The sequence below is a fragment of the Solanum pennellii genome, chromosome 5 (genome assembly GCF_001406875.1).
Source record: "Solanum pennellii chromosome 5, SPENNV200".
NCBI classification, from domain to species: domain Eukaryota; kingdom Viridiplantae; phylum Streptophyta; class Magnoliopsida; order Solanales; family Solanaceae; genus Solanum; species Solanum pennellii.
In genome coordinates this window covers 2,103,810-2,124,349 of record NC_028641.1, presented here as the reverse complement: position 1 = coordinate 2,124,349, position 20,540 = coordinate 2,103,810, and positions in this window count along the sequence as shown.

Sequence of the window (20,540 nt, the reverse complement as noted above, 5' to 3'; positions counted from 1 at the left end):
TATATAGCCCATGATTTTTTTTTTATCCAGAAATTCCAAAACAAAATAGCCAACATTTTTCATGTACTCCTGTTAAAACCTTATAAATGGAACCAATTCATCCCGCGAGAAAAATGCTGCATTTTCAAGTTCAAACGAGCCCAAGAAGGCAAAGATAAATTTTATCGATTTTCGTGTGCTATAACCCATGAATTTTTTTTATTAAAAAATCCCAAAATAAAATGACCAAAATTTTTCATGGGTATCCATTAAGACCTTAGAAATAAACCATTTGGTCCCGCGGAAAAAAATGATGCATTTTTAAGTTCAAACGAGCTCCAAAGCAAACAATGGTAGATTTTATTGATTTCTTGTGCTATAGCCCTTGGATTTTTTTATCCGGGAATTTTGGAAAAAAATGTCCAAAAATTTTCATGAACATCCTTTAAGAACTTAGAAATGGAACCAGATCGTCCCGAAGGAAAAAATGGTGCATTTTCAAGTTCAAAGAAGCCTCAAAGCAGACATAAACAACTTTTACCGATTATCCTATGCTATAGCCCATGAAATTTTTTGATCCAGATTTCTTTAAACAAAAAGGCTGAAATTTTTCATGGACATCTGTTAAGACTTTAGAAATGGAACCAGTTCGTTCTGTGGGGAAAATGGTGAATTTTCAAGTTCAAACTAGCCTCAAAGTAGGCAAAGAGAGATTTTACCGATTTTCGTGTATTATAGCAAATAATTTTTTATCGAAAAAATCCTGAAATTAAAAAGCCGAAATTTTTCATGGAACGATGTTATTACCTTAGAAATGGAACTAGTTTGTCCATAGGGAGAAATTATGCATTTTCAAGTTCATATGAGTCCCATAAGAGGCAACGACATATTTTACCAATTTTTCTGTGTTATAACCAATGATTTTTTTTAACCCAAAAATTGAAAAATAAAATAGCCAAAAATTTTCATGAACGTCTGTAAAGACATTTGAAATGGAATCAATTTTTTCCGCGAAGAAAAATGCTTCATTTTAAAGTTCAAACAAGCCCAAAGTAGGTAAAGATCTATTTTACCGATTATCGTGTGATATAACCTATCGATTTTTTTAATCCGTAAATCCAAACAAAAATGTCCGAAATTTTCTTGAATGTCTTTTAAGACCTTAGAAAATGGAACAAGGTCAACCCACGAGAAAAATGCTGCATTTTGAAGTATAAACGAGCTCCAAAGAAGTCAAAGGGTGATTTTATCGATTTTCGTGTGCTATAGCACATAAACTTTTTTATCCAGAAATTCCGAAATAAAATTTTCCAAAGTTTTTCATTGACGTCTCTTAAGACTTTCGAAATAAAATCAATTTGTCTCGCGAGAAAGATGGTGTATTTTAAAGTTCAAACAAGTACTAAAGCAGGCAAAGGAAAATTTTACCGATTTTTGTGTGCTATAGCCCATTTTTTTTACCAGGAAATCCCAAATAAAAATGGCCAATTTTTTCTATGGACATCTATTAAAACCTTGAAAATGGAACTAGTTTGTCTCGCTAAATTTTTTTATGTATTTTCAAGTTCAAACGAGCTCGAAATCAGGCAAAGACAAATTTGATCGATTTTTGTGTGATATAGAAAATAATTTTTTTATCCGAGAAATTCTAAAATAAAATGGCCAAAATTTTTTATGAATGTCTGTTGAGACCTTTGAAATTGAATCGATTTGTCTTGCAGGGAAAAATAGTGTGTTTTCAAGTTTAAACGAGCCGCAAAGAAAGTAAATGTAGATTTTATCAATTTTCTTGTGTTATAACCCATTAATTTTTTTAAAATCCGAAAATTCTGGAAAAAATGGCTAAAAGTTTTGATTCACATCCGTAAAGATCTTAGAAATGGAACGAATTTATCCCGTGAAAAAATGGTGTAATTTCAAGTTTAAAGGAGCTCAAAAGCAAGCTAACACATATTTGATCAATTTTTATGTGCTATATAGCCCATGAATTTTTTTTATTCAGAATTCCCGAACAAAAATAGCCAAAATTTGTCATTAACGTTCGTTAAGACCTTATAAATGATATCAATATGTCCTGCACAGAAAAATAGTTTGTTTTAAAGTTCAAACGAGCCCAAAGCAGGGAGAGACAAATTTTATCAATTTACGTGTGATATAGCCCATGGATTTTTTTTAATACGAAAATCTCAAAATAAAATGGCCGAAATTTTAAATGGACATCCGTTAAGACCTTAGAAATGGAAACAATTCATTTCACGAAGAAAATAATGCATATTCTAGTTCAAACGACCTCAAGGTAGGCAAAGACAAATGTTAACGATTTTCTTGTACTCGCCAATGGATTTTTTTATTCGGAAATTTCTAAACAAAATGACTGAAGTTTTTCATGGACGTCGTTTAAGACTTAAGAAATGGAACTAGTTCGTACCGCGGGAAAAAATAGTCATTTTCAAATTCAAACGAGTTTCAAAGCATGCAAAGGCAAATTTTTACCAATTTTTATGTGCTATAACATATGATTTTTTTTAATCCAAAAATTTCGAAATTAAGTTTTTGAAATTCTTAATGGACATTTGTTAAGACCATAGAAAATAAACTAGTTTGTCCCGCTGGAAAAAATATTGTATTTTCAAGTTCAAATGAGCCCCAAAGCAGGCAAATGAAGATTTTTACCGATTTTCATGTGTTATAGACCATGATTTTTTTCTAATCCAAAAATTCCGAAATAAAATGACAGAAATTTTTCATGGGCGTCCTTTAGGAACTTAGAAATAGAACTAGTTCGTCTCGCGAAGAAAAATGGTGCATATTCAAGTTCAAACGAGCTCAACTGGCAAAGGCAAATTTTACAAATTTTTGTGTGCTATATATAAGCCATAAAATTTATTTTCTTTAGACATCACGAAATAAAAAGGTCGAAATTTTTTATTGACGTCGAAATTTTTCGTCCCGCGAAGAAAAATGGTGCATTTTAATGTTTGAATGATCATCAAAGCAGGCAAAAACACATTATGCCGATTTTCGTGTGTTATACCCCACAGTTTTTTTTTTAATCTGGAAATTCCAAAATAAAATAATCAAAAATTTTCATTGACATCCGTTAAAACATTATAAACTGAACCAAATCGTCTCGCTAAATAAAATATGGTGCCTTTTAAAGTTCAAACGAGTTCTAAGCAGGCAAAGGTAGATTTATCCGGAAATCCCTAAATAAATTGACTGATTTTTTACATGGACATCCGTTAAGACATTAAAAATAGAACCAGTTCTTCTTGCAGGAAAAAATAATGCATTTTCAAGTTAAAACGAGCCAGAAAGCAGGCAAAGGAAGATTTTATCGAATTTCCTATGCTATAGCCAATGAATTTTTTTAATTCAAAAAATTAAAAATAAGTTGATCGAAATTTTTCATGGATGTCCATTAAGAAATTAGAAATGAAATCAGTTCGTTTAGCGCGAAAAAGTGGTGCATTTTAAAGTTTAAACGAGCTCCAATACAGGCAACAACAAATTTTACCGATCATCATATGTTTTAGCCCATGGAATTTTTAGATTCAAAAATTCCGAGATAAAATGACCAAAAATTTACATAGAAATTCATTAAGATTTGCTGTGTTATAGCCCATGAACTTTTTTATTTTAAAAAATCTGAAACAAAATGTTCGAAATTTTTCATGGACGTATTTTAAGACCTTAAAAATAAAACCAGTTCATTCAGAAGAAAAATAATGCATTTTTAAGTTTAAACGAGCTTAAAAGTATATCAAGACAGATTTTTTTCAATTGTCGTGTGCTATAGTGCATGAATTTTTTTTATATAGCAAATTCCGAAATGAAAAGGCCAAATTTTTTCATGCACGTCCGTTAAGATCTTAAAAACGGAATTAGCTCGTCCTGCGGGAAAAATTATGCATTTTTAAGTTTAAACTAGCCCCAAAACAGGCAAAGGCATATATTATCGATTTTCGTGTGCTATAGAAAATAGATATTTTATTCAAAAATCATGAAATAAATGACCAAAATTATTCATGGACATCCGTTAAGTTCTTAGTAGAACCAGTTCGTCCAGCAGGAGAAATTGTGCATTTTAAGTTCAAACGAGCCCCAAAGTAGGCGAAGACATACTTTTGTGATTTTTGTGTGCTATAGTGTATACATTTTTTTTTATCAGAAATCCTGAAATAGGATAGCCAAAGATTTTCATAGAGGTCTCTTAAGACCTTTGAGTTGGAACGAGTTCGTCTTGCAGGAAAAAATGGTGCATTTTTATGTTCAAAGGAGTTCGAAAGCAAGCAAAGACAAATTTTGCTAATTTTCGTGTGTTATAGCCCATTATTTTTTTGATCCAGAAATCCTGAAATAAAATGGTCGAAATTTTCATAGAGTTATGTAAGACCTTTGAAATGGAACCAGTTCATTCTGCGAGGAAAAATTGTGTATTTTCAATTTCAAACGAGCTACAAAAAAGGTTAAGACAGATTTTATTGATTTTTGTATGTTGTAGCCCATGGATTTTTTAATCTAGAAATCCCGAAATAAAATGACTGTAATTTTTTTATAGACTTTCATTAAGAACTTAGAAACAGAAACCATTTTTTCGTGTGCTATATCCTAAGAATTTCTTTTATCAAGAAATCCAAAAATGAAATGGCCAAATTTTGAAGTGGACGTTCATTAATACTTTAGAAATGAAACCAGTTCGTCCCGCGATTAAAAAATGGTGTGTTTTCAACTTCAAAAGAATCCCAAAGCAGCCAAAGCAGATTTTAATGATTTTTGTGCAATATATCCCATGAACTTTTTTATTTCAAAAATCCCAAAACAAAACATCAAAAATTTTAATGGTGCATATTTAAATTTAAAAGTCCAAAAGTTGGTAAAGGTAAAGTTTACCTATTTTCGTATGATATGGCCCATGGGTTTTTTTTATCTATAAAAATCGAAAGAAAATGATCAAATTTTTTTTGTGGACATCTGTTATAACCTTACAAATCGAGCTCAAAAGCCGGCAATGACAGATTTTACTCGTCAACTATAACCCAAAGATTTTTTTTATTTGAAAGTCTCGAAACTAAATGACAAAATTATTAATGGACGTCAGTTAAGACCTATGAAATCGAACCAATTCATCCCCCGGGTGAACATGGTCTATTTCCAAGCTCAAACAAGTCCCAAGGCAAGCAAACATAGGTTTTACATATTTTCATGTGCTATAACCCGTGTATATATTTTTATGTGGAAATATTAAAATACAGTTTTTGAAATTTTTATGTGAATTTCCAAGCTCAAACGAGCTCTAAGTAACGCAAAGACATATTTTATCAATTTATGTGTGCTATAACCGATGAAATTTTTTTGATGTGGAAATTCTGAAACAAATTGGCCGAAATTTTTCATGGACGTCAATTAAGACCTTAGAATGGAATTAGTTCGTCCCGCTGAAAAAATATATGTATTTCAAAGTATAAACATACTCCAAAGCAGGCAAAGATAGATTTTCCTGATTTTCGTATGCTATAGCCTACAGATATTTTTGATTCAGAAATTCTGAAACAAAATAGATGAAATTTTTAATAAACGTATGTTCAAACCTTTAAAATGGAACCAGCTTGTCCAACGAGTAAAATGGTGAATTTTTAAGTTAAAATGAGCTCAAAAAAAAATAAAGATCGATTTTACTGATCTTCGTGTGCTATAGTCTATAAAATTTTTATATCGAGAAATTCTTACACAAAATGACTGAATTTTTTCATAAACTTTAGTTAAGAGCTTAAAAATGGAACATGTTTGTCCCGCTGATAAAATGGTGCATTTTAAAGTTTAAACGAGCCCAAAGGCAGATTTTATCAATTTACGTGTGCTATAACGTATGGATTTTTTAAATCCAGAAATGCAAAAATAAAATGACCAAAACTTTTCAATGACGTCCTATAAGACCTTAGATATGCAACCAGTTTGTCCCGCAGGGAAAAAATTGTAATTTTACAGTTCAAATGACCTCCAAAATATGCAAGGGCAGGTTTTATCGATTTTTTTGTGCTATAGACCAGAATTTTATTATTCGGAAATCTTGAAACAAAATGGCCAAAAAGTTTTCATGGACGTTCTTTAAGACCTTATAAAATTGATATTGTTCGTCCCGTTAGGAAAAATTGTGCATTTTCAAGTTCAAACGAACGTTGAAGCAAGCAAAGACAGATTTTACCGATTTTCGTATGAAATAGCACATGAATTTTTTAATCTCAAAATTTTGAAACAAAATGGTCAAAAATTTTCTTGGACGTCCGATAATACCTTTGAAATAAAACGAGTTCGTCCCGCGGGGAAAATGGTGCATTCTTAAGTTCAAACAATCCTCAAAGAAGGCAAATGCAGATTTTTCGATTTTCATGTGTTATAGCCTAAGAATTTTTTTAAAATTAGGAAATCCAAAATAAAATGGCTGAAATTTTTCATAGACGTTCGTTAAGATCCTAGAAATGAAACCAATTTGTCCCGCGAGGAAAAATAGTGTATTTTCACGTTCAAACGTGCCAAAAAGCAGGCAAAGACAGATTTTATTGATTTTTGTGTGTTATAGCCCATGAATATTTTTATTCGAAATTCCCAAAAAAAATTGGCTGAAATTTTTTATGGACGTTTTTTAAGACCTTAGAAATGAAAACAATTTGTCCTGCAGAGTAAAATAGTGCATTTTTAAGTTTAAATGATCCCTTAAGCAGACAAAGGAAGATTTTATTAATTTTCGTATGATATAACCCATTAATGCTTTTTGATCTTGAAATCTCGAAACAAAATGGACGAAATTTTGCATAGTCGTCCGTTAACACCTTAGGAATGAAACCAATTTGTACAGCAGGGAAATGATACATATTCTAGTTCAAACGAGCTCGAGATAGAAAAAGGTAGATTTTACTAATTTTCATGTACTGTAGCCAATTGATTTTCTTATCCGAAAATCTCTAAACTAAATGACTAAATTTCTCATGGACGTCTGTTAAGACTTTAGAAATGGAACTAGTTCGTCTCGCAGGGAAAAAATGATCATTTTCAAGTTCAAACGAGCCCAGAGGATGCAAAGGCAAATTTTATGGATTTTTGTGTCTTGTAGTTAACAAATTTTTTTTATCTCAAAATTTCTCTGGAAATAACGAAATAAAATGGCCAAAATTTTACTTGGATGTCTGTCATAACCTTAGAAATGGAACCAATTCGTCCCGCAGAAAAAAACCTGTGCATTTTCAAGTTAAAATGAATTTCAAAGCAAGATATTATCGAATTTCCAGTGCTATATAGCCCATAGATTTTTGGTAATCCGAAAATTTAGAAAATAAATGACCGAATTTTTTCATGAACAATTGTTAACACCTTAGAAATGGAACTAGTTAGTCCCGCGCGGAAAAATGGTGTATTGTCAAGTTCAAACAAGCCCCAAATCATGCAAATGCAGATTTATCAATTTTCATGTGATATAACCCATTGATTTTTTAAATCCAAAAAATCACGAAACAAAATGATCGAAATATCTCATGGACATCTATTAAGCCCATAGAAATGGAACCAGTTCATCACGCAGGAAATAGTGCATTTCTAAGTTCAAACGAGCCCTTAAGCAGACAAAGGAAGATTCTTTCGATTTTTCGTGTGCTATATTACATGAATTCTTTTTTATCCAGAAATCATGAAACAAAATGCCTGAAAACATTTCATGTACGTCCATTAAGATCTTTGAAATGTAACCAATTCGTCTCGTGGGAAAATGATGCATTTTCAAGTTCAAACTAACCTTAAGTAGGCAAACACATGTATTATCGATTTTTATGTGCTATAAAAGATTGATATTTTTTTATCCAAAAATCACGAAACAAAATCATCGAAATTCTTCATGGACATCCATTAAATCCTTAGAAATAGAACTAGTTCGTACCACATGAAAAATGATGTATTGTTATGTTCAAACGAGCCCCAAAGTAGGCAAAAACATATTTTTCTGATTTTTGTGTGCTATAGTGCATGATTTTTTTAATCGAAAATTTGGAAAAAAAAATGGCCAAATTTTTTCATAGACGTATGGTAAGACCTTTGATGGAAACCAGTTTTTCATAAAGGAAAAATGATGCATTTTCAATTTCAAACGAGCTTTAAAGTAGGCAAAGGTAGATTTTGTGATTTTAGTGTGATATAGCCTATGAATTTTTTTATTTGGAATTCACAAAACAAAATGGATGAAATTTTTTATGAACGTTGGTCCTCGCGGGGAAAAATGCTGCTCGTTTGACCTTTAAAATGGGTTGTTATAGCCATGGTGACCGACCGGTTCCATAGCTAAGATCTTAAATGATGTCCAAGTATATTTTTGGTGAACTGTAGCACATGAAAATTAGCAAAAATTGATGTTTACCTATTCTAGGGATCGTTTGACCTCTAAAATGGGCATTTTTGGTCGTGGTTACCATTTCGCTTCATATTTAAGGTCTTAACGGACATCCATGTAAATTTTTAACAAAATAACGTCGTAATTCCATATCACTAAAAAAGATGGTAAACTATAGCACACGAAAATATGCAAAATATGGGGTTTACGTTCTCTGGCTTATTTGACCTTGAAAATGGGTTGTTTTTGTCGTGGTGAGTAACTAGCTCCATAAATAAGATTTTAAACGGACGTCTATTTAAATTTTCTGCAAAATAACATCGAAATTCGATATCACCAAAAATCCCACGTTGCACATGAAAATCAACAAAATGGGGGTGTTTACCTACTTTGAGGCTCGTTTGACCTTGAAACTAAGTCATTTCGGCCGTGGTGACCAATCGGATTCATAATTAAAGTCTTAACAGAACTCCACGTAAATTTTTGACGAAAATGACGTCGTAATTTCGTAGCAACAAAAAAATGGTGGATTATAGCACACGAAAATTGAAAAAATGGGAAATTTACCTACTCTGAAATCGTTTGACCTCTGAAATGGGTCTTCTTGTTCGTGGTCACAGTTGGATCCATAACTAAGGTCTTAACGAACATCAATGTAAATTTTTAGCAAAAATGACTTCGGAATCTGGTTCACCAAAAAAAATGGTGGACTGTAATACACGAAAATCGGCAATATGAGGATTTTACCTGTTTTGGGTTTGTTTGACTTTGAAAATGGATCATTTTGGTCGTCTAGGTTAACTCGCTCCATCTATAATATCTTGACAGACGTCCACAAAATTTTTTGACAAAAATAACATCGAAGTTGCGGATCACCAAAAATCCATGGACTATAGCACACGAAAATCGATAAAGTGGGGGATTTACCTGCTTCGGCGTTCATTAGACCACGAAAATGGACCGTTTTGACTGTCACAGCCAACCAGCAAAATAGATAACGTCTTAACAGATATACACAAAAAAATTGACAAAAATAACATCGAATTTACGGATCACCAAAAAATATGGTGAACTATAGCAAACAAAATTCATCAAAATGGGGGATTTTCCTCTTTTGGGGCTCCTTTGACCTTGAAAATGGGTCGTTTTGACCGTAAAGTCTAACTGGCTCCACAACTGACATCTTAACGTATGTCCACAAAAAAAATTGGTAAAACTAATATCGAAATTTCGGATCACAAGAAATTCATTAATTACTATAGCACATGAAAATCGGTAAAATGGAGGGGTTTACCTTCTCTAGGGCTCGTTTGACCTTGAAAATGGATCATTTTGTTTGTCAAAGCCAAGTTGCTACATAGCTAACGCCTTAATAAACGTCTACGAAAATTTTTTGTAAAAATAATGTCAAAAATTTGTGTTATAAAAAATCCATAGACTATAGCACACGAAAATTGATAAAATTGGGAATTTACCTATTTTGGGCTAGTTTGACCTTGATAACGGACCGTTTTGGGTGTCAGGGTCCATTGGCTCCATATCTAACATCTTAACGAACGTTCACTAAGATCTTGACAAAAATAACGTCGGAATTCTGATTACACAAAAGGTGGTGAACTATAGTACACAAAAATTTATAAAATGGGGGATTTACCAGCTCCGGGGCTTGTTTAAACTTGAAAATGTGTCGTTTTAGCCATAAGGGCCAATTGGCTGAATCGCTAACGTCTTAACGAGCATCCACAAAAATTTCGAGAAAAAATAACGTCAAAATTTTGGATCACAAAAAATATAGCATATGAAAATCGGCCAAATAGAGGGTTTACCTGCTCCTGGGCTAGTTTGACCTTGAAAATGGACAATTTTGGCCACTAGGGCCAACTGGCTCCATCAGTAACATCTTAATGGACGTTCACAAAATTTTTTTAGAAAAAATAACATCAAAAAAAGATGGTGAACAATTGCACACGAAAATCTGTAAAATGAAGGGTTTGTCTACCTTAGGGCTCGTTTGACCTTGAAAATGAGTTGTTTTGATCGTCAAGGCCAACTAGCTTCTTAGCTAACGTCTTAACAGACGTCCACGAAAAATTTTGATAAAAATAACGTCAGAATTTTGGATCACCAAAAATTCATGGACTATATACACAAAAATTGGCAAATTGAGGGTTTACTTGCTCTGGAGCTCGTTGACCTTGAAAAATTGGTCGTTTTGGCTGTCAGGGCTAAACTGACTCCATAGCTAACGTCTTAACGGACATCCATGAAAATTTTTTGCAAAAATAACATCGAAATTCTGAATCCCCAAAAATACATAGATTATAGCACACGAAAATTGAGAACATGGGTGATTTACCTACTCATGGGCTCGTTTGACCTTGAAAATTGACCGATTTGACCGTCAGGCTAACTGGTTACATAGCTAACGTCTTAGCGGATGTCCATAAAATTTCCGCAAAAATAACTTCGAAATTCGGATCACCAAAAAATCATAGACTATAACATACAAAAATTAACAAAATTGGGGGTTTACGTACTCCGAAGCTCGATTGACCTTTAAAATAGGTCGTTTTGACCGTCAGGGACAACGGAGACTCTGCTCTAAAAAAATATGCATACAAAATTCCTGTCTTTACCTTATTAATACATCATTGTTTAATTTATACCTATTTTGAATTAATTGTTTTTATACATCATGTCATGTGTAACATTTTGTTGACCTCTGATATTGCATGTCAAGAGTTATTCCGAAGAGGGTAGACTTGTGAATTCATATGCATTACGGAGATTACTTAAGTGGTGATCCCAAAATCTCGTATGAGTGCACTTGACCTAAAATGAGATTATTGTAAATTCAAAATTTGGAATATATCTAATCTATCTGAAAATAAAATTATTGACTTTAGAATTTATAAGTTCCTAAATTGTCGATAAAGATAGTGGAGACAAAGGGAATAAAAGAGTTGACGAGCAGCAAGAAGTGATAGGTTCTAAAAGTGTAAAGATACTTGGACTATATCACACAAATTTATATTGAAATTTATCTAATTACAAAATTATATACAGTAGAATTCATTTCTAAAAACGGACGACGATATCTTTAATGTAATTCTTTTCATATTTAAGACTTGAATTCGATATATTCTATTAAGAATATCAAAATCTCAATCATTATATCGCATTCCCATATATCTAGAGCCTAGAGAGAATATATTAGTACTATATGTTACAAGTTCCCAATTATTATACGCACTTGACCTTACCATTCCAATTTTTAGGAATGACAATCCAATACAATAAAAAGAAAAATAATTCTTGAGTTCGAATCATATAAATATACAACTGTTTTTGTTATATGGAGCATTTTTATCTGTAAATATAAGATTTTTCGTATAAATTTAAATTCAGTTGTCCTCGAGATGAATATCAGATATCGAATGAAAATATATAAAAACAATTAATGTGATTTACTTGCTGGAGGTCGTCAAATAAATCTTCTTATATATGTATATATATATATCCCAAAAGGTGTACTTCGAAGCAATGGTAAAATTATTTTTATGTAATTTATAGATTATATATCTAATCCATAAAAGCGATCATTAATACTTACAGTATAAATTAGATTGTCTATATCACACTTCCGAAAACATAACTTTCTTTTAAACTCTGCTAATGCAAATGTTTCGTACACAATATTATATTTGGTAGACAAGTTGTAATTTTGAAAATGATTTCTTAAATGTGTTATTGTTTAATAAATTAATAATGAATTTATTCAAAGTTAATAAGATATATATATGCTGGCAGACAATAAGTAGTGGGGGTTTGACGAGAATAGAACCATCCACTTGGGAAACTTAAACTTTATTTTCCCATCCACAAAATGTTTTATACGTGATTAATGTGCCTTGACTTGTTGTAAAATAAAATCGCTCCATTCACTTTTATTCGTCTATTATTATAAAAATATTTTTAAAAAATTTATATTTTATCTTTAAATATTAATTATTTATTTTTAAAATTTAACATAAAATATCAATTAATTTAATAGTATAGTATATAGTTGTATTTTTTTGATAAATATTTTTAGTCTACATATAAATAATATAATATTTGATCTGATGTAAATTATAATTGCATCATGTCGAAAATCACGATAATATATAAAACGCAAAGTGTTATCCAAAATGAGTAGACAATAGACAAATTGTACACATTATGAATGGTCCTTCAGACTATTTATTGGTTCATGTATTGTGATTTTCCTGCATAAATTTCATGTTATAATAATAAAATTAGTCTATAAAAATATATATTGGTCTGATCAATTTAATTTTCGACAATTTAAAACATGTTAAGTCAATTTATTTTGATTTTTTTATGTAGTCGTTATGAAAAATCATGCAAAATAGAGAAAAAACATGAGGTGGATATTTTAATCTCTATCAGATGAAATTGTGAAAACAAAACTAACCATAAACATAATATTTTTGTCAAAATCTAAAAAAGAAAATTATAAAAATATATATATCACACCTCTTATAACTACATTGAACTCTAGAAATTGTTCAAAAATTAATTAACTGCAAAAATTATGCCTTCAAATTATGTGAGTTTTCATTAAACATTTTCTACTTTCATAGTTAGTAAATTTAACAATTAAAGTTTGATAAATATTTGCTACGGATAAATAAATATTTACTTTTGTTGACTTTAAACAACCAACACTATTCTACTTTAAATCTATTATTTTTTCTGTTTATTTTTATTTATCCATTATTTTAAAAGTAAAATTTTATTTTATCGCTTCTATCATATTAAAAAAATAAAACTATTTTTCTTATTTTACGTTTAATATTAATTATTTATTTCTCATTCATTTTTCAAGATTAACGATTATAGATAAAATTAAATATTGTGATATAGAATTAATATCTATTATTTTATAAAAAATCTATTATTATTTCTAAAGTGGCGTGCTATAGATTTAAGATTATATATTAAGTTGAATATTGTGATAAACTATTAATATTGATCATTATTTCTAAAAGTGGCGTGCTGTGGATAAATTGAATGGTGAAAATACTAATGATAAAGGGACATTTTTATCATTTTCTATGAGATTTACAAAATGAGCGTCCAATATTTGGTCTGAGAGTGATAAATTTTATGGTCGGTAATTTAGTAATTGACAATTAAAAATAAAATATTAAATATTAATAGTTAAATTTCAGTTTGATAAATTGATAATAGTAGATTAAATTTTTAATTTGGTATGATATTTTGTAATACTCTATTAAAGTTGTAGTCGATTGTATTATAAAGTTAATATTATTTTTCAATCATTAATCCTATTATTTAATGTGTAGGCACGATATAATAGAAGATCAATAATTAAGAAAAACAAATTGATACAATTAAAAGACATGTATTTGTAGACTTGTACTAATAAGTAATGGATATGTTGATACATGATCAATCTTCATTAAGTAAATAATTTAGTATTCAGAAAATATCAAATACCAAATGGTACTAATGTCTCATACAGAACCCAAATCTAAATACCATGATTCTAAAATTTTACTTCCAAATATCATACCGTATATCCAATTATTAAAAACTTTAATTTAATTTGATAATTTGATTTTCGATATTTTATGTCCTGCCCTACTTGTATGAGACTGAGAGTTCAGACAGCCAATCAACTGAACTAAGATTTTCCTTGTTTTAAAATATTCTATTTTTTGTATTGTTTTATTCCTCTCTTAAGAAAAGTTCTCGAATTTAAATCCTGGGTATGAATAAATTCTTGATAGAGTTAATTTGTTCCTAATAAAATTCTACGTAAAGCAATTTCAAATATAATCAAACTTCAATATTAAAATTAAACACCAAATAGAAAATTATATAAAAAAAAAGTCCAAGTATTGGTTAATTTTGAGATAGCATTCACAATTCAATAAAAATGACTATTTTTTTTTATATATTTTATTTTTTCTTACTGACAATTATGGTTCAACCATTATTTTGGAATTGTCTATTTTTTACCATCACATGAACGTTAAGTAATGGTCAATTTTTAGATATTTGCTAATTTTTATGGGGCTACTGATTTTCTGAGTCATATCTTATGCAGCAGCCCATGTTATGATATTTTCTTCAAAGTTTTAAATCTAATCTTTTTTTATTTTTCATTCTATTGACATCTTGTGTTGGATTGATACAACACAAGATCAATTAAACCAATTAAATTAAATTATTGGTTGTGTACCCCACCCCCACCCCCCACACCCACTTTTTTTATTTTCAAAAGAATTTTCTTATATTTTGAGTTCGAATACAAAACTTCTGATTAAAAATGAAGCAGATCACCCTTTTCCTTTACTCTTACATGAATTAAGTTTTCTTTTTAGCGAGTGTTCAATAAAAAAGAAAAAATCATGAAAAGTAAGTAAAAAATGTAATTTATTTTTTTATATTTGATACATAAAGATAAATATCTATACATAATTCTGAAAATTATTATGAATGATGAAGGTAGGGGGTGTTGAATGGTAGAGATGAGTAGCTAAGAAAACGAAAGTGATATATTTTTAAAAATAAAATTCAAAATAACTTTCTAGAATTATTCTTTTAATTTAAATTGCAAAAGGATTATGATTGACTAATTTTATCTACTCATTTTATCCTTATATTTTTTTCATGAAAAATAGAGAGGGAATGGTACACGTAATTATTTATATATTGGTAGAAGAAAATAATTTATAAAATCTCTAATATGTCATTTTCAGAGTAATATATATCACAATTTAAATTCATTATATGTATTATTTATATTGGGTTTAAGCTGGCATGAATACAAGTTGGTAAGTAATTGTGTCTTATCTATTTTTTAAATTAATATTATTATTATTCTCCTATTTTCGTATACTTCAATTTTTATTATATTTTTGTTTTAGTTATCGATTTGTTGTTTTTCTCCATAATTTTCTATATGGATTTTTATCTCATGTTTAATATATTTTACTTGAGCCGACGGTCTAATGAAAATAATCTATTTATTTTTATAAAATAGGGATATGATCATGTATACGCAATCTTTTTCATATTCAAACTTATATAATTTCACTGAATATATTATTTTATTATTATCTAGATCTACATGAATTTATCTTTCGAATTACACCACATCAAATTTCATAAGTATGCATTAGAGTAAATTTAAATCATGCTTTGAGAAGCTCATCACGACTTATCTCCTACTGATGTGAAATTCACCTAAAATATTATGTATATTTTATTTTTAAAAATTTATCATTTAAAACTCTAAAAATTCGCTTTCTAGAAAAACGTTACATATCATAAATCTTCTAAATTTCTTGACATAAAATCCCCTAAAAAAATATAGTGGTCCACAAAAACAATTAATTCGAACGGCTAAAAATGTTCTACATAATTTTCATTCAATCCTTCCATTATTTGTATTAATTAGAATTTCTGTGTATAGAAATTAGAAAACGTGGATATTTATATCTTTTTTTTTTCAAAAAAAAAATAAAATCTACTTTTGGAAATTAAAACAGGAGGAGGAGAATAATTTAAAATGTGTAGATAGTGGAAAAGGGATGAAAATAAAGTGGTATAGCCCACAGCATATGATTCTAATTAAAGCTACCTTTCACATCATATATAATATAGTTTATATTATTTATTATTTTCTTTATTTCTCCTTCACAAATTTATTACCCATTTCTCACAATGACGTGTAAGATAATATATCACATAAAAGTAGGGTTTCATGTTAGATATCTTTTTGTTTGATTTTTATCTTCCGTTCGGAGGTTATATTGAAGCTCTGGTGCAATTTGAATCACATATTATAAAAGTTTCTTTAAAAATGATGTTTTTAATAAGATTTTTTTTATATTTCAAAGCTCAAACTCGATATATCTGATTAAGAACAGAACAATTTCACTCACTAAGATCCATGTTGGTTAGTGTTGATGACATCTTGGCCAAATACATAGACAGTCCATCTAACTTGTTTTAGTTTTCATTTTGTTATTTCATCTCAATTTAATTACATTTATTTGAATTTACTTTTTATATGTTACGTATTTAACACAAAAATATTAGTTAGAGTAAATTATTCATGTCATTTGGATTTAATCAAAATATCTACTTTTAAACTTAATAGCTCAACTTTAATATTGATAAAAACAAAAAATTACCCTTTAGTACGAATAAAAGAGGTTGCTAATAACTCTACTAAAAATGTTAAAATTCGATAGACTCCGTTCCAAATTAGGATGGCATATCTGTCGGTTTGGTTTGATTGTAAAGTTTATTAGTCTAATTTATCGATTATCAATTTGTAGACATACTAAATCATTATAAAACTATTAAGATTCAAGATATGCTAAACTATTCTAATCCTCGATCGATACGATTATAAATATATATAGTGAAAACGTTAGGATTATACTTTAAAAAATTCTAATAACCAAGTAAGTTCAATCAATTTTATGAAACGTTTATCTAAAAACAATTCAAAAAAATTCTTTTTTTCCCAATAAAATAAAATAAATCTTATTCAGAACACTTGAAAATTAAAGAAAACCCAACATGTCATATGGGTTCAATTTTCTAAACCCTGCCCTATTTTTTTCCTTACTATAAGAGGATATTTCCCTAATAAGTAAAGTAGATATCTTTTTCTTTTCATGTATTGGAAAAAAAAAAAGGTCCATTTGATATTTTTCATTGCTTGTGTGTGAGAATGACAAGTCAGCAATTTCGCAAAAAGGTATTGTAAACTTTTTTAAAAATAAAGAATTTAAATTTGAAATATGATTAAGTTAAGAAATTTTCGATTAGAATTATATCATTTTTTTTCATGCATTTATCTTATGCAAGTTTAAGTTGATTAGACTAGAAGGAGTTTCTTATCTAGTAAATATTTTCAGTTCAATCTTAAATATATTGAGTTTGAGTCATCAAAACGATTAAAAAAAAAAGGACGGAAGCATTGAAGGAGGTGTTTGAAAATTAATCAAAGTTAGTTGAACTAATGAATATTGGAATATTAAATAATTAATCAAAAAGTATTGATATTTATTCATAAATTTCTATCAAAATTATTGTTTCTTTTCTATTACTTGGAAAAAAGTAAGTTATTGGTTTAAGTACAAAATACTGACATTCCTGAATGGACAATTAGATATTCAATTTATATCACAACAATTCAATTGAAAGAGCGGAGATATACCAACTGAGTTATATCGTTCGAGCCCAGTGAAGCATGCATAAAGTAGTTAGATGTTTCTTCTATTTCTTTTTCTCGACGGAACCCATCAATGGCGTCATAAATTAAACGTCAATTTTCATTTAGACATCTCACTCAAGTAAGATATTTTTTGTTCATTTTGAACACCTCAAATATGACATCGCTATGTCATCTTGACCATTTTTTGACAATTAATTAAAAATATGAAATGTATAATACACTTGTGAATGATATGACATGATGATTAGTTAGAAGTTAACATGTAACATTTTAGTATAAAAATAAATTTAAAATAAAATACAAAACAATAATTATTTTTCAATAAAATAAATAAATAAAATTACCTATTTTGTACCGATCCTACCTCCGCCTTACACCACCCTACCCTATCAACCTTACTTCTGTCATTTTAGCCTTCCCAACCCCACCAATTTTTGGTTATTCTTTCATTGTTTTAAAAAAATAATAATTAGATTTTAATCTTTCTTTTTCTTTGTAAATTTAATTTGGAGAACCATTTTATTGATTATCGATAGCGAGGTGAGGTACTTACAAATATGACATTCTTCATATATTATTTTTCAAAATAAATACGATTTGTTCGAATAAATATATTTAAAATTAGTGTGATGATTTTTAAAATTTTAATCTTGTAAATATTTTTAAAATTAGTGTGATAATTTTTTTATTTTATTTTTCAGATTTTGTAAGATTTTTCATGATGAAAGGTGAAATAAGTGATAGGGATAGAATGAAAAAGAAGAAAGAAAAAAATATTTTAAATTCAAAAAAAGAAAAACTCTTCACGCGCTCAAAATAGGTGTGACACACCCAGTGTGACAAATCAGTAGAAATGTCAAAATGATAGCGGAAACTCAATATGAGGTGTCTAAAATGAACAAAGCTTAGTTAAGGTATCTAAGTAAAAATTGGTGTCAATCTTAGAAGATCACCGATGAATTCATCCTTTTTTTTCTCCTGACGCAATTAAATCATCTTAAATTTAAATCAAAAACCTCGTCCATGAAGTAATTACCACACTTACAATTTAATCAATTTGAGAAAAAATCAATAAATTCTTTTTCAGAATCCGACCCAAATACAACACAAAAATCTCCATTACACCATGCTCAATCTATTATTTTTAATTTAATCGTTAAATGATCAACTATTTAAATTAATTTTTCGAAGAAAAATAAATTATGAAAGTACAAATAGATCCACCATACATGTCATGTATGGAGATGGTAGACATGACATAGCAACATCAGCATCATCCAAAGAGTACAAGTAGACCCACCATACACGTAAAAGGGGACCACTTAAGGTTCCCTATTGTACTTGCTTTCTTATAATTACGTCTGGTTTGGTCCCGTTATATTCCCCGCTCGACGTTTGATATCTACGTTAAAGTATAATTATTTCAAATATATATTACGTGAGATCTTAATTAGGAAAAAATGCCCTATATCAAGTGTTTTTTTCATACCTAAAGGTCGGATAAAACAATTTCGTTAAGTGAAACACATCCTATTATATTAAAAAATTATTTACATAAATTTCATATTATTAAAGAGCTAATTATGTTATTTTCTCACTCTTTTTTAAATTACATAAAATTTATGAATTTGATATTATATGAGTATACTTTCGATATATTAATAAATATTTAAATATGTAAAAAAACGATAAATCAGAAAGAGGATAGGACATTCGAATACACAAACGATATTAAATGAAATTGGGGCCCATATATATAAATTGGTGTTGAGTTGTGCAACACATGCACCTAGCACGTATATATCTAAATAAAAAATGTTTTTATTATTTTCTTATCCCTTTTCTTTTTTCTTATTCGATTCCTTCATCTTCTTTTTTCTTTTTTTGTTTCACTTTCTTCTTTTTATTTCTTTTGTTCATCATCGTCTTGTCACTATTAACTCAAAATAACAGTGTCAAATTGACAAATTGAATTAATAAATGAAAAGATTCATTAATCTGCCAAATGTATTTGGACTGATTTGAATAAGATTAAAATTGTCTAAACATTAGATTGTAATTTAATGCGTCCAATATATTATGGTTTTATTACTTAAGAAAGTTTCTATATTATAACTAAATATAACGACTCAAAAATATTGACAATATTTTCTCATTATTTTCATAGTAAAAAAATTATTAAAATCAAGTTTAGATTAAAATTATATTTTGTTTTATTAAAAATATGTAAATTTATAAATTATACCAAGACTTGGACATGGATTTTTGATTTAAGGAGACGTTTGGCCAAGTTGTTTATTTTTTTGGGGACTTGGATACCAAAATACATGTTTGACTATAAAAATTCGAAATTTAACCTGAAGTTGATTCCATAATTATTTGGAAAAAAACATACCAACAAATATTTTCGCTTTTTTCACATCAATTACTCTTTTAAAAAAGTCAAAAACAATTTTAGTTTGCATTTATGATCAACACAAAATAAGAAAATCAAATATTTTTTTAAAAAATCACAATAAAATAAAATCAAATTCGTTCGTAATATTAAAATAACTCACCTTATATATAAAACGTAAAAGAAAAAAATATACGACTTTTTAAAAATCTAATGGGCATTACCTTTCTTCTAAAATCCCATTACATCGTTTTACCTAATATTTCAAAAGATTCACCTTGGACAAAACATTAAAAAGGAAATGGTGAAAGTATTAAAGTTGCATTTACTTGATCCAAAAATCTCATCAATCATCATTACCGATTTAGAAGATATTATACTGAATTACGTAATTTATTAATATTACCCATTATGATTCATTTTATAAATCTCCACAGTCTAATTTTATGTGGCATTTTTAATTTAACACATTAATTTAGAATTTATATATATATATGTGTGTT